The sequence below is a fragment of the Cyprinodon variegatus genome, unplaced genomic scaffold (assembly GCF_000732505.1).
Source record: "Cyprinodon variegatus isolate N-32 unplaced genomic scaffold, C_variegatus-1.0 Scaffold418, whole genome shotgun sequence".
Taxonomy (NCBI): Eukaryota; Metazoa; Chordata; class Actinopteri; order Cyprinodontiformes; family Cyprinodontidae; genus Cyprinodon; species Cyprinodon variegatus.
In genome coordinates, this window is record NW_015150871.1 from 344,030 (window position 1) to 356,005 (window position 11,976).

The 11,976-nt window shown below is 39.6% G+C and overlaps 1 protein-coding gene across 1 annotated transcript in view; it reads left to right on the forward strand.

Moving 5' to 3' along the window:
* Positions 1-2,090: 2,090 nt before the first annotated feature.
* The window catches only part of LOC107093302 (leucine-rich repeat-containing protein 17-like), a 34,533-nt gene continuing 24,647 nt past the window's right edge, over positions 2,091-11,976 (forward strand). Inside the window, exon 1 of the mRNA XM_015388278.1 lies at positions 2,091-2,347. The gene's annotated coding sequence lies outside the window, so the exon portion shown is untranslated. The remainder of the gene's footprint in view (positions 2,348-11,976) is intronic.

The window sequence follows — 11,976 nt, forward strand, 5'->3', positions numbered from 1 at the left end:
CCCTAACAGTAGTAGTGGTGAGGCAAAGTTAAATAGCTTTCTCCCTTAATGTCTGTCTAGTTGTGCATTTATTTACCATGATCTAGGGTTCATTTATGTAAAGCCTATTTAAAAAAGCCAGACATATGGAGATGTTAATAGGATGGATGTTACACTGATTATTTTAGAAGTATTCTGTCAATCTAGAGGAATGCATTCTCCTTGAAGAATTATTTCATACATGCAGAATGCATGAAAAACAGTACAAGTGGAAGTCATATTTTTGTAAATGTGGGCCATAGTCTGGTTGGATTGCTTTCAAATGTGGAGGGATCATGTCCCCTCCACATATAATTATGTATATGCCATGTATAAAAGTGTCTTAATGGGCTTTAAAGATCTGACCCACATGCAGAGAACCACCCGAAGACCAAGGATAAAAGTTAACTGGTTTATTGTGGGTTAGCAAAAACACAGATGGAGAGACGTATTCTGCTGGGTAATACTGTTGGACCTCAGGGGACTGGTGAACCGGAACCAGAAACTCTGAAGGGGTGATCACAATGATATATTCAGGGACCATGGGAAAAAAGACAGAGGCTTCTATAATGCTTGAGAGGCACTCACATTTTGGGGGGATCTTGGTTATTTCTTGGATCCAGTTTGTGGGGTTAGATCCAGAGAAGAAGGAATTTGTTGGGAGGGGACAGGCAGACTAACCTAGTTTTCCAGAGGTGGACTTGAACGGATCATGAGGAGGTTTCCCCTTGCTCAGTGTGACTCAGATAATCCTTCCAAAGGGGTAGATGGTCCAGGCTTATCCAGTGTTTCAGAAAGGCTTCCTGCTGAAGGACAAAGACAAAAAAAGCTTAGACTCAGAGAGACAAGACTAAGGTTAGACTCTGCTAATCTCAGTATAGCTAGCATGCATTGCACTGGCAAACACTCTGGCGTCGAGGTAGTGACAGCCCGCTGCTCAAATACTCCTCTGGTAATGACCCAACGAGCTGCAGGTGTGCAAGGAGGCCCAGCGAGGCGAGGGTAACATATGGTGGTGGAGAGAAGAAAAACACAAAAACAACCCACAAATGTTGGAATCCTATCAAAAAGGGAAATTATCTAAAGGTCTTTTAAGAATTAGTGCAAATAAAATAAAAATAAAATCACGGCCATTGGTTTTCAAACCTCATCAGGAAAAACTTTGTAGACCCAACTTTTGCTGCAAAGATAACTGCTACTCTTTTTGTGTAGACACCCTCCATCTTCATACATGAAGACCGGAACTTATGTCCAGTAGTTTATTTATTTATTTCTTTTTGCACCAAAGCATCATGCCACCACGTTTGCTGTATTGTGTAGGGCAGGTGTCACCATCCCTTTTACAGCTGAGGGCTAATTCAGTCATAGGAAGGGCTACCAATACTGACCCATCAACTGCAAGGGACAGCGTTCACCTAAGCTTTGTACATTATAAACATATTTTTATTGTTTCTTTTAATTTCTAATTTTCTTTTAGACAATTTCATTTTGAAATATCTATAAATGCTTGAATGCCATCTACAATTAATATAACAAAATGCTATATAAATGATTAAAAAAAGGAGAGCAACAGAATACAATAACATTTCAAACCCAGCCCACTGGCGAGTTGTTCTATTTCCAGAAGAATCTTGATGGTGGTTCTTGATGGCCCCTTGGTGCCCACGGGCACAACATTGGTGACCCCTGGTGTAGGAGGGGTGCCATTTAACCACAAGTGTGCATTCCTATTAATGAGCTAATTGAGTAGGTTGGTTTTTGCAAATATATTACGATTTCCAACAGATTTGCAGCATTTTTTGGTTGGTTGAACAATACAAAAAGAGAGACAGAGACAGGAGGTCAAAAGGGGTGGTTTCTGTGACTTTTTTTTTACCACCCAGAAGTTTAGTCTTTATTTTTCTTTTACTCAGCCAGGCCAGTTAGCAACACTTCCTGAAGTAAGTTCACCGGTTAAACAGAGGGGACCAGTAAAGGGCTGCAGCCCTCCCACATGTGTCCTAGGAGATTGTGCATGTGTGTTATGTTAAACCAGACACAGCCTTGTGGCTTCTATGGGGATCAGTTTTACTCTGCTGCTCACAGTGTGATCCAGCTGAGTGGGTGAAAGAGAGAGAAAGAGAGGGAGAGAGAGAGAGAGAGAAAAACAGAGAGAGAGAGAAAGGGAGCCACACTTTGTCCCTCACTCCAAGCTCCTCCAGCAGCTCAGGCCGATATTCTTGGCTTGGATGCAGCACTCATGACAGGATTAGGAGCCTGTGACACGGGACCAACCGGAGATCTGCAGGTTCTAATACTCGAACCCGGGCCAGATTCTGACCCTGCACGGGTAGGACTGAAATCTTTATTACTCCACAAAAAAAAACGCCTTTGGACTCTGTGCTATAGTTATTCAGTTGAAAACGGCAGTTAATCTGAAAATTATTGCTCAGTCATGTTTCAACATGCATGATGAAAAAAAACTAACAGCTGCACCTAACAGCTTGTATTGAGTACTGTAAGATGCCAAAAATACTAATGCAAAGCTATGGCAATTTATTTTTGTCATAAAATCTTTGCCTTCTTACATTATTGCTCCTTGCAATTTGGAATGCATCTGACTCATTCATTGGAAATAGTAAAAAATAATTGCTTATGTTGCCTTTTGAATTATCCATAATGTCTAAAAATGCACATATATATAAGTGGATTTAAAATGAATTATCTTCTATTCTGAACCAGACTTGATTTGATTTGTGACAATCAGAATTACTTCATTTAATTTTCCTCCTGCGTTTAAATGTTGTAGAGGATTTGCCCAGCTTATTTATTTTAGTAACCAACTAGAAGGTGGTCCATTTAGACTGCCATGACAGACATATCCAAGAACCTCATTTGTCACAATTACATTTTTTCCACTTGGAAACCTTCCGTACTGTCAATAAGCATTTCTGGAAGGGAGTCCTCTCCAGATGACCCATTTCTATTAAATAGACAGATGGTTAAAACTATATAAATAGTTAGAAAAGACTAGAAAATTAAAAGTATTAGCATATAAGCTGCAACAAACTCAAGAGTAACACCAACCAACACTGCAACATGTTTTACTACCTAGTCGTGTGTATTTACAGCACACTGGAGTGTTACATGCTTCTTTGTAGTTTTCAGATGAACTCCAAGCTCAAGCAGCATGGAACAAGAGCACCATGTGGTTTCACTCTGCACCGAATAAAGGGGGGAAGACAAACTTGCTTAACTTGCAATTGTGCTCAGATTGTAAGGAGAAGAAGCCCTTTCACTGGAGTTTTTGCTGCTTCAGCTTGCCACACTGACTTTGGTTTAGGGGTTCTTCTCAGTGTGTGTTTTCCATGCAGATGTCTGGCACTGACCCAAAAAGCAGTTGATACAACTTTGCGGTTTGGATGGGGGAGAGGTTGTGTCTGTTTAGCATTGCATGGCAGCTTTTTTTTACCTTTAGAAAGGAGTTTTAAGAAAAGCTTGGAGTTTGATAGAAATATTGATAAATATGTTTTAAAATGTTTAGCTGATTTAAATGCTCTTTGCTCACGTACAATCTATGCTGACGTAAAAGTGGTAGTGTTTGAAGCATTGCGAGTGCCACAAAAAAACAGGAAATTTGATTTTATGCAGATCCAAGAACTTTAACATGTTTTCACCAGACAAGTCTACCTCTCAGAACCTCACTGGCAAATGTAAACTAAACTTTTCTGACTTTTTTTTTTCTCTGCTGCAGAGGTGAACTTTTCTGGTTTCAATTAGACTCTCATGGATGTAAGAGCACTCTCTTGAATGCTGCTAATGCACAGAACACGTGTGTTAGGCATAACCCCATGTTCTGTCTGCAGAGCCTCAAACAGAAACAGAACTTTTTCCCATAAGTTTTTGTCCCTTTCTATTTGTTAAAACATTTTGTCTTTGACAAACGCTACATTGCAAAAGTATTCCTTACCTGTTCAAATGTTGTCTTATTGCCACCACAGTGTTGAATATCTGTATTTTACTTATGCTTTATGTGGTGGACTACAGACATTTGTACATAAATGTTAAGAGGAAGAAAACTTTCCAAAATATCTGAAAACTATTGCAGTCATTTGTGTTTCTTCTAATACATGTACATAAAGATTCACTTAGATTTTTTAGATAATATTACAGAGCAAAAGGCTCATGAACACAAGGGATGCACCAGACAGGTTAGAGGTGAAAACTATGAGGAAGTTTAAAGCATGATATAAGATGGCATTACAGCAAACCTACTAGGGCTTTGTTGTCTATCTAAACTGACAGGAAAGGCAAGGAGTGCGTAATTCAGAAAGGCAGCCATGAGGCCCAAGGTAACTCTGGGAGAGCTGCAGAGACCCTCTGCTGAGCAGTTGAGACACACCATCCCCAAAGTGAAGCATGATGCTGCTTAAGATTTTGGAAAGTGGTTTCTTCAAAGCAGAGAAGAGAGTTGATTAGAAGATGGATGGAGTTAAGAAAAGGCAGTCAGAGGTTGTAAAATACTTGAGAAAAGAGTTGAAGTTCACCTTCCAGCTGGACAAGAACTCTGAAAATACAGCCAGAGTTACAATGCAATGTTTTTTTTTTATCAAAGACCATTTAATAATTTTCCTTTCATTTCGCAATTCTGCACTGCTCTGTGTTGGTTTATCACATAAAATCTATAATTACATAGACTTTAGCTATTGTAATAATTTATAATCTGATAAAGTTATTGAGGAATAAGAATAGTTTTTTAATACACATGCATTTTAAATGGAAGCTGAGCTTACATGGAATCTTTCTGGTGAATCAAATTCACCTTCAGTCACATAATTTTCCATCCCTTTCCAAATTTCTGTATGCTTTTGTACAAGTAACAGCTTGACTTAATAACTGACAGATTAAATGAGCATGCAACTTGGATGGAGGTATTGTTTCTCTCTTTTGCAAATCTGTGAAGAGAACCCTCATTCTTTCTTTTGCAGCCTCCTGTTCTTGCTCTCTCTCTCTCTCTACAATGGTTATCACTGTGTTTTTGAACTTTTTCCTCTTGATCTCTGTGCTACAGTGTCACTTGACTGCGAGTATTACTCTTGGGCTCCAAATGCAATCAGCAAATGCACAGTCTGAGGTCATTTTGTGCAGCTAAAAGTTTTACACTTCTATAATGGAACTTCCTTACTTCAGAATCATGACTGTAGTATCTGTGAAGTGCCCAGCATGTGACTGGTATGTGCATAGAATTGTAAAATCATGCATTATATTTCCCGACTTTATCATATAGTGAAAGGCAAAGGACAATATCAGTTTAGATGTGGACTTTAGATCTAGAGGACCCATAATCTTTACATGCTTATGAGCTTCTGTGTACAATCGGACGCCAGCTTTGCACTTTTATGAACAGCAATCTCCTACGTCTACTGCAGCCATTGCAAAATATGTTTATAAAAAGTGGACTAAAAAAACAATAGTTGCTTCTGCTGACTTACAGTAAATAGAGCAGCTGTACTGCAGCAGAGGAAGGTGAAGGTGGGAAGACTGAAAAGTAGCTTGTAAAATGTGTATAAAAATAGCTTTAAAGATTGTATGTTTGTTCATAAAACCTGTTTTTTATGCACCTTATAGATAAATAATTTTATATTACATTTTAGTTTAGTGTTTTAGGTTCTCAATATCAGTGCTACTGGGGACTGTGTCTATAGTCGGAACTAACTAGTAAACCTAAGTTTCTTTTAGAGCAACTTTTTTTTTTTTTTACCTGCCTGAGAGGAACACGTACTGAGGGAGGCATCCACAGAACATGCGCCATCTTGGCTGATTTCTCTTGATGTGGAGGAGCAGGAGCTCTACTCCAAGCCCATCTGTACAGATGCCTGCCCTCCCTGCTGGGAAAGCTCAGTTCAGCCTAGATATCACAGGTGAGGGAAGGAGTATGGACTGACCGGTAACTTGCCCTTCACCACTTCAGACCGATGCAGCATTTGCATTACAACAGCAGCTGCACCAGTCAATCTGTACCAACGTCCAGTTGAGTACCAAACACTGTTGTATTGACCAGTCAAACAAAGGACCTAAAGTTTCACTTGGACAGAACAGAAAAAGTTCAAAAGTTTAATTGAAAACTTCAAATGAGACAAGGCCAGTAACTTCCAGCAACACAATCTGGAACCTCTCAAGACACAAAACAAGGTTAACGATGAGGAATACAGAGATGGATCTAGTGCAGGGAACTGGGATGAAAGCTGATTTTAGATTCTTTCTTAGACAAAGCTGAAGTGACGTCACAGCAGGTCCACTGCCCTGGTGTCAGTACTCCTTTCAATGTGGATATATTTAGGAAACCAACAAAGGTAAATGCATTAAACTACAGGTTTTTAAACATGCGGACAAGAGATGGCTTGGAGGTCTAAGTCAGTACTGAGGTGAGAACTGTGAAGAGAGCAGTTATGGACTGGATCCATGGGACAGGCGGGAATCATAAAACCAGGGAACAAAAACTGGGTCGGAAAACCGTGGAAGCAGATAAAGGCTTATGAAGCAAAGAGATAGGCCTGACACCAGGAAGCAGATGTCAGGAGGCAGAAACGTAGCCGCTGTCCAGAGACGGTTGAGGGCTGGATGAATAGGCACTAGCACAGATGTTAAAGACTGGGAAAAGGCTGGGTCTGCACAGGTGGAAAGAATAAGGGATAATGATGCCAGGAGCGAAGCTGAATCTAAATAAACCAGTTACTTTGCCAGAATCATGAGATGGTTACAAAACCATCCTAGCAAAGATGCTAGAGAGGAGAGTCTGGCTGAACTTTGACTTCAGAAGCAGTGAGGTTTTCCTCTCTTTTTTCTTTTACTAAAAATCTGTCATGAAATGAGGACAAATTGACCCAGTATTCAAGGAGAGACAGTCAGTAGGAAAGTTCAAAAAGTTTATTAAAATAAAACAAAAACTGAAGAGGAGCTGAGGCTCATGGACACTGCAGGAGGGGGGCGGGGCACCGCCCAATCTCAGAGACTCTAAGGGAGAAACACAGGTAAGTGACCACGATCATCTGACTGAAGATGATGTTCTCAGTGAGTCACTTACTGTAGCTGGTTTAGCAGTTCAGTCCATACCCCTTGAGAGGGGTGCAATCCAGCCGATGGGCTGACAACTGACGCGGCTCGCGTTACCCAGAGTGTCCCCAGTGCTGCAGATCCGGAGGAGTTGCAGGAAGCCGATCCTGATCAGGGATACAGATCAGGCAGGAACGGACAGAACAGGTGGCAGGATCCAGGCTTCCAGGCAATAACAAAGCTCCGGGAAGGCTTCAGAGTCTGACAGAGTTCTGAAGCGTGACTAGGTGGTCACGCACAGGAGCAGACAGGATCAGGTGCAGCTGAGCAGGCTCAGAGGAAGAGGGTAGCCGAGACAGGACGTGGAACCAGAACTTGATGCAGGACCTTTAAACTGGTCTCCTCCCTGGAGCCAGGCTTACTTGGATAAAAACTGAACCCCCCCTGCGTACAGAGCCAAAAACCCAGAAGACTCAGCAGGGGAGGAACAGTGGACGATTAGGAGACGAGACAGACACAAAACCCTCTTTCCACTGGCTGCCAGGATCCAGGACATGAACCAAGACAAATAAACTGAACAGACAGATTAACAGAAAGGCAAGTAATGATCTGGCACTGAATGCTCAGTGCTGAACTGAATATAACCAAGAGGAAACAGGTGAGAGGAATAAATTATAATTGAGGCAGGGAGGGAAGACGACAGGTGAAAGGAATTACTAATTAAGGAGGAGCAAACAGGCCAGATCATGACAAAATCAGTGCCTGCCTTTTAACAGAAACAAAATTGAAGCAAAAAGCTAGAATATTTTAAAATGGAGATGAAAACTAATATTTGATAGAAATAAAATCGTTCGTTTTCAAGAATGTGATTTGTAAAATAACAATAACCTTTTCTGTAAGCCTATCTTGAAAAGGTTATTTGCAAACTTGTTAGCATGTGCAAAGAGATTTATCAAGTCTGAGAGTGATTGAAGGTGCAGCTTCAACATCAGTATTTAGTACGTTTGGCTATATGATGCAAACATACATGAACATTTAGGCTACAAAGAAGGAATTGGTAAAATTACAGATGATGAAGATAAATTCTGTATAAATTAGAACATAATTGTAAATGTTACAAAAAAAACATTAGAATAATTAATGAGGAAAACATGTCTGCATGCAGAGGAAATCAAATGATCTTACCAAAAAAAATAAGAAAATTATCAACAGCAACCCATCACATACTGTATAGGACATTGGGGAAAGGGTCTGAAATTGTGCATCCCTAACCTGTTATCTCGCTGTTAATCTGACCTTTTCTGTCTAAATGAGGTTGAGGAAGGAGTGGACAAACCAACTCCAGCAGGATGTATGATAAACTTTTTAAATTAAACTTCTGCTCTTTTCATCATTTTCTTAATAATCATTACTGTATCATTACTACCAACATCAGAGAGTAGAATATGTTTGTTTATATTTTTTGTTAAACTGCGAGTAGCACAATCAAGTTGCTTATTTCACTGGGGTAGATTGAAGCTTTTTGACCACCTTTTCCTTTTCACATGCAATCCTTTGTAGCTCACCCTCAATATGCCTACTTGTTGCACATGCAACCCTTTTTTGTTCATGCAATGTAGCTCACCTTATTCAGATTCTTTGAAAATCACTCCTCATTTTAGGGAAAACTAACTAGTGTCTCTTTGAACCCATCATTCCAATAATGAGGCATGGTGGTAACAGCATCATATCATGGAGATGATGTTCTTTACCAAATCTATGATGAGATGAGTAGCGCTTACTTTAGAAAAAATCTAAGAAGCAGCTTTACCTTAAAGTTTTAGCTTGACACTACATCCCAGTCACTTTTTTATTGTTCTGTGGCAGTATTAACATACAAACTGTTTATCCTTTAGTCTGGTGATGAAAACTACTTATTTTTTTTAAATATATAAAATAGAACACATTGAGCAACTTTTGTGTTTGCATTTCCTGCTCTTCGTGTTCATTGTTCAATTTTTCCTGCAGCTTTTGAAAGTCTGCATAAATAAGCTGTCCTTAGGAATTATACATATCACACAAAAGGTGCTTTTCATTTTCTAGCCTTCTGCTCTGTTTCACAAAGACTTTTCAATCTTCCCACAAATGTATTTTTACCTCATCCAAACTGAGAGACACGTTGCTACCACACTTTAGGTCCAGACCAAACTCCACTCTGGTTCAGGGCAGTTGGTGGTGACAACAAAAACAGACCCTGAGGAAATACCTGACCACAACCATGAGGGTTTCCTTTAAAATGTTCACAATAAAGGAGACCTTTTCAATTAGAGAATTCTTTGGGTGAGCGTAGGCTGATGTTTGGGATCTTGGGTGGGATATAATGCTAGACTGAGAGGCCTTTTTCAGGCTTGGCATCGCTACGAGGTCATGGTGGGTTTGGCTGGTGCTGATATGTTATGGGCAAAGCTAGAATTTGCATTGGATACTGCAGACAAACTGTGGCTATAGTCCTCAGAGAAGAGATGGAGCTTTCAAACGGCCCAACATTTCTAGTAAGAATTCAATGATTTTAAGAATGTAAAAGAAAAAGACTCAACAGAGTATATGAAAGGGGATGTGACTTTCTCCTAGTGTTAAGAAAATGCTTCTCACATTAAGAAAAGATTAACATAATAACATTTTTATTTTTATTTTATTTTAGTTAATCAGGACTTAAATGTGTTAAATTCTGAAAAGCTTTTCTTCTTTTTTATTTATTTTTTTTTTTAAGTGTCCTGTCTCTCAATGTGGCAATAGGAATTGTTGTCTTAATGCCAGGAAGAGCCCAACAGATTTTACTCTCATAAGTGGAGCATTATCGCTTTTGCCATAGTGCTCTGCTTAATTGATATATGGAAATAATTTCATCATGGTTTATGTAGGGCATAATTCATGTTATCTCGACACTTCAAACAAAGCTTTTCCACAAATACAAATTTGGATAACAACAACGCACAGACAATATACACCATATTATGGCTTTAGATTTTTACACAGCAAAAGGGGAACTGCACCCTTTGTATTTCGTGAATATGCCTGAGTGTGGCATTTGCCAAGTGGTTTTGATTGGTTATCTTCCCCACAAACCAAATGGTCCTTTATGAGTTGGATATAAAACTTCCAAAAGAAAGGATCCAGGCTAGTAGTAGAATACTGGAGAGAACATGGTAGGCCACATCCTGGTAATTATTTTCTTGATTCCTTATGTAAAAGCCTTTTAGTAAAAAGGAAAAAAAGAACAAAAAAAAAGCAAAATGCTTAATTTTCAAGAGTCATCCAACAGTGTTTTATCTCTCCAATAGAAAACAGACCGATTAGTACTTTGGCTCTTGGCATCCAAGTGACTCTGGCACATCATCCATGAGACCACAGCTTCTCATTTTACATTTTGCTCTACAGATGGCGAAAGCAGCATTTAAATGTGTTGACAATTAAAATTTACAGGGTTGTTAGGGGAAATTTGTACCTTCTTAAAGGGATCTTAGGGTAAATTAAGCTGAAGCTAGTATTATTTCTTTTAGATTTGGCTTGAATCCTTCAGTGAATCATTCTGTCATCGACCTACAAACAAAGGAAAAGGTCATCCTGCCTTTAACACATTATAGCTTTGTCCTTCTTATGCTATATTTTACAACCAGAGCAAAGTTTACTGTCTTGGAATCTTCTACTAACATAAAGATTTAACCATTAAGCTCTAGCTTGACAGTTTTGTTTTTTCCAGTGTCTGGGTTTTGTACCGCCAAATGTATCAGTTTAAAAAAATTATCTATGTTCTATATGTCTTATTATAGTTAAACCTCCAACAACATTGGGGTAAATTTAATACAAATCCACCCATCCAGTGTGAAGGAATGGTTGCATAGTTTTGGAAAAATTTCTCCATGAAACAACCTTAGAAAAAGGAGCTTAAAGTTAAATTGTGATTGATATATTTGGACAGGTGGGCGATCCTTAGTGAAATGGAAAGTGCATGCAGAGTTGCAGACACATTCTCAGCTGTTCCTGTATAACTTATATATCCAGTCTGTTATTCCCAGTGAGACCAAACCATCTGCATTGACACTTTTGTTCCACTGTCAGAGACTGTAGGAGGGCTGTGGTTTGGTGAAGATGGAGTGAGTCAGTACCAGTGTGTCTATGAGGATTGTGGTGTTTTTGACAACTTTGAGGGCACAAATGAAATGGAACTTCTTCAATTAATCTTGCTGTAAAAGCTCAATCTGTACATTACAAGAAAAAGTATCCTTTCTATTCTAAGGCAGTGTTTAAAAGCAGAAAGCTAGAGTTGTATAAATAGAGAACATCTTTGTCAAACTCCGGGGTGTCCCTAGCCTTGAGTCGGCACTGCATTGATGTGGGCAGGACTAATGGGGGGCCAGTTGGGGAGATGGCCCCCAGGGGGATTCATGCAGGCGGCTTGGCGCCCGTCCCTTCCTCCTTTATATTTAACACATGCAACACCACACTTCAACAGAGTCTTGATGTGTGAGCCTGGCAGGCATCATGAGAGTACCATCCAGTGTTCTGGGCAAGTCCTTTGCTCTGGAAGAATGTGGTGTGGCTTGGACATGGGGACTCATTGCCCCAAGTCTCACCCTGTGCCCCTTTGGCCCTTGGCTGTTTCTGTTCCTCGTTGACGAAAGACACCATGCTTCTGTGCACGGGTGTCTATCTTGATGTCAGGCTTTGTGTCTGTCAGCAAGGGCCTGCAGGAAAGCAGCCACTCTATAGGAGATGCATAAAAGCACAAAGCACTTAAAACAATGGAAAAGAGAAAAGGATAATGTTCACTCATGAGTTATTTTGACTCTAATGCCTTCATACCTAACTCAGCAATACATTTAAGAGCATCATTTCCTTCATATATTAAATATATATATATATATATAAATATATATATATATATAT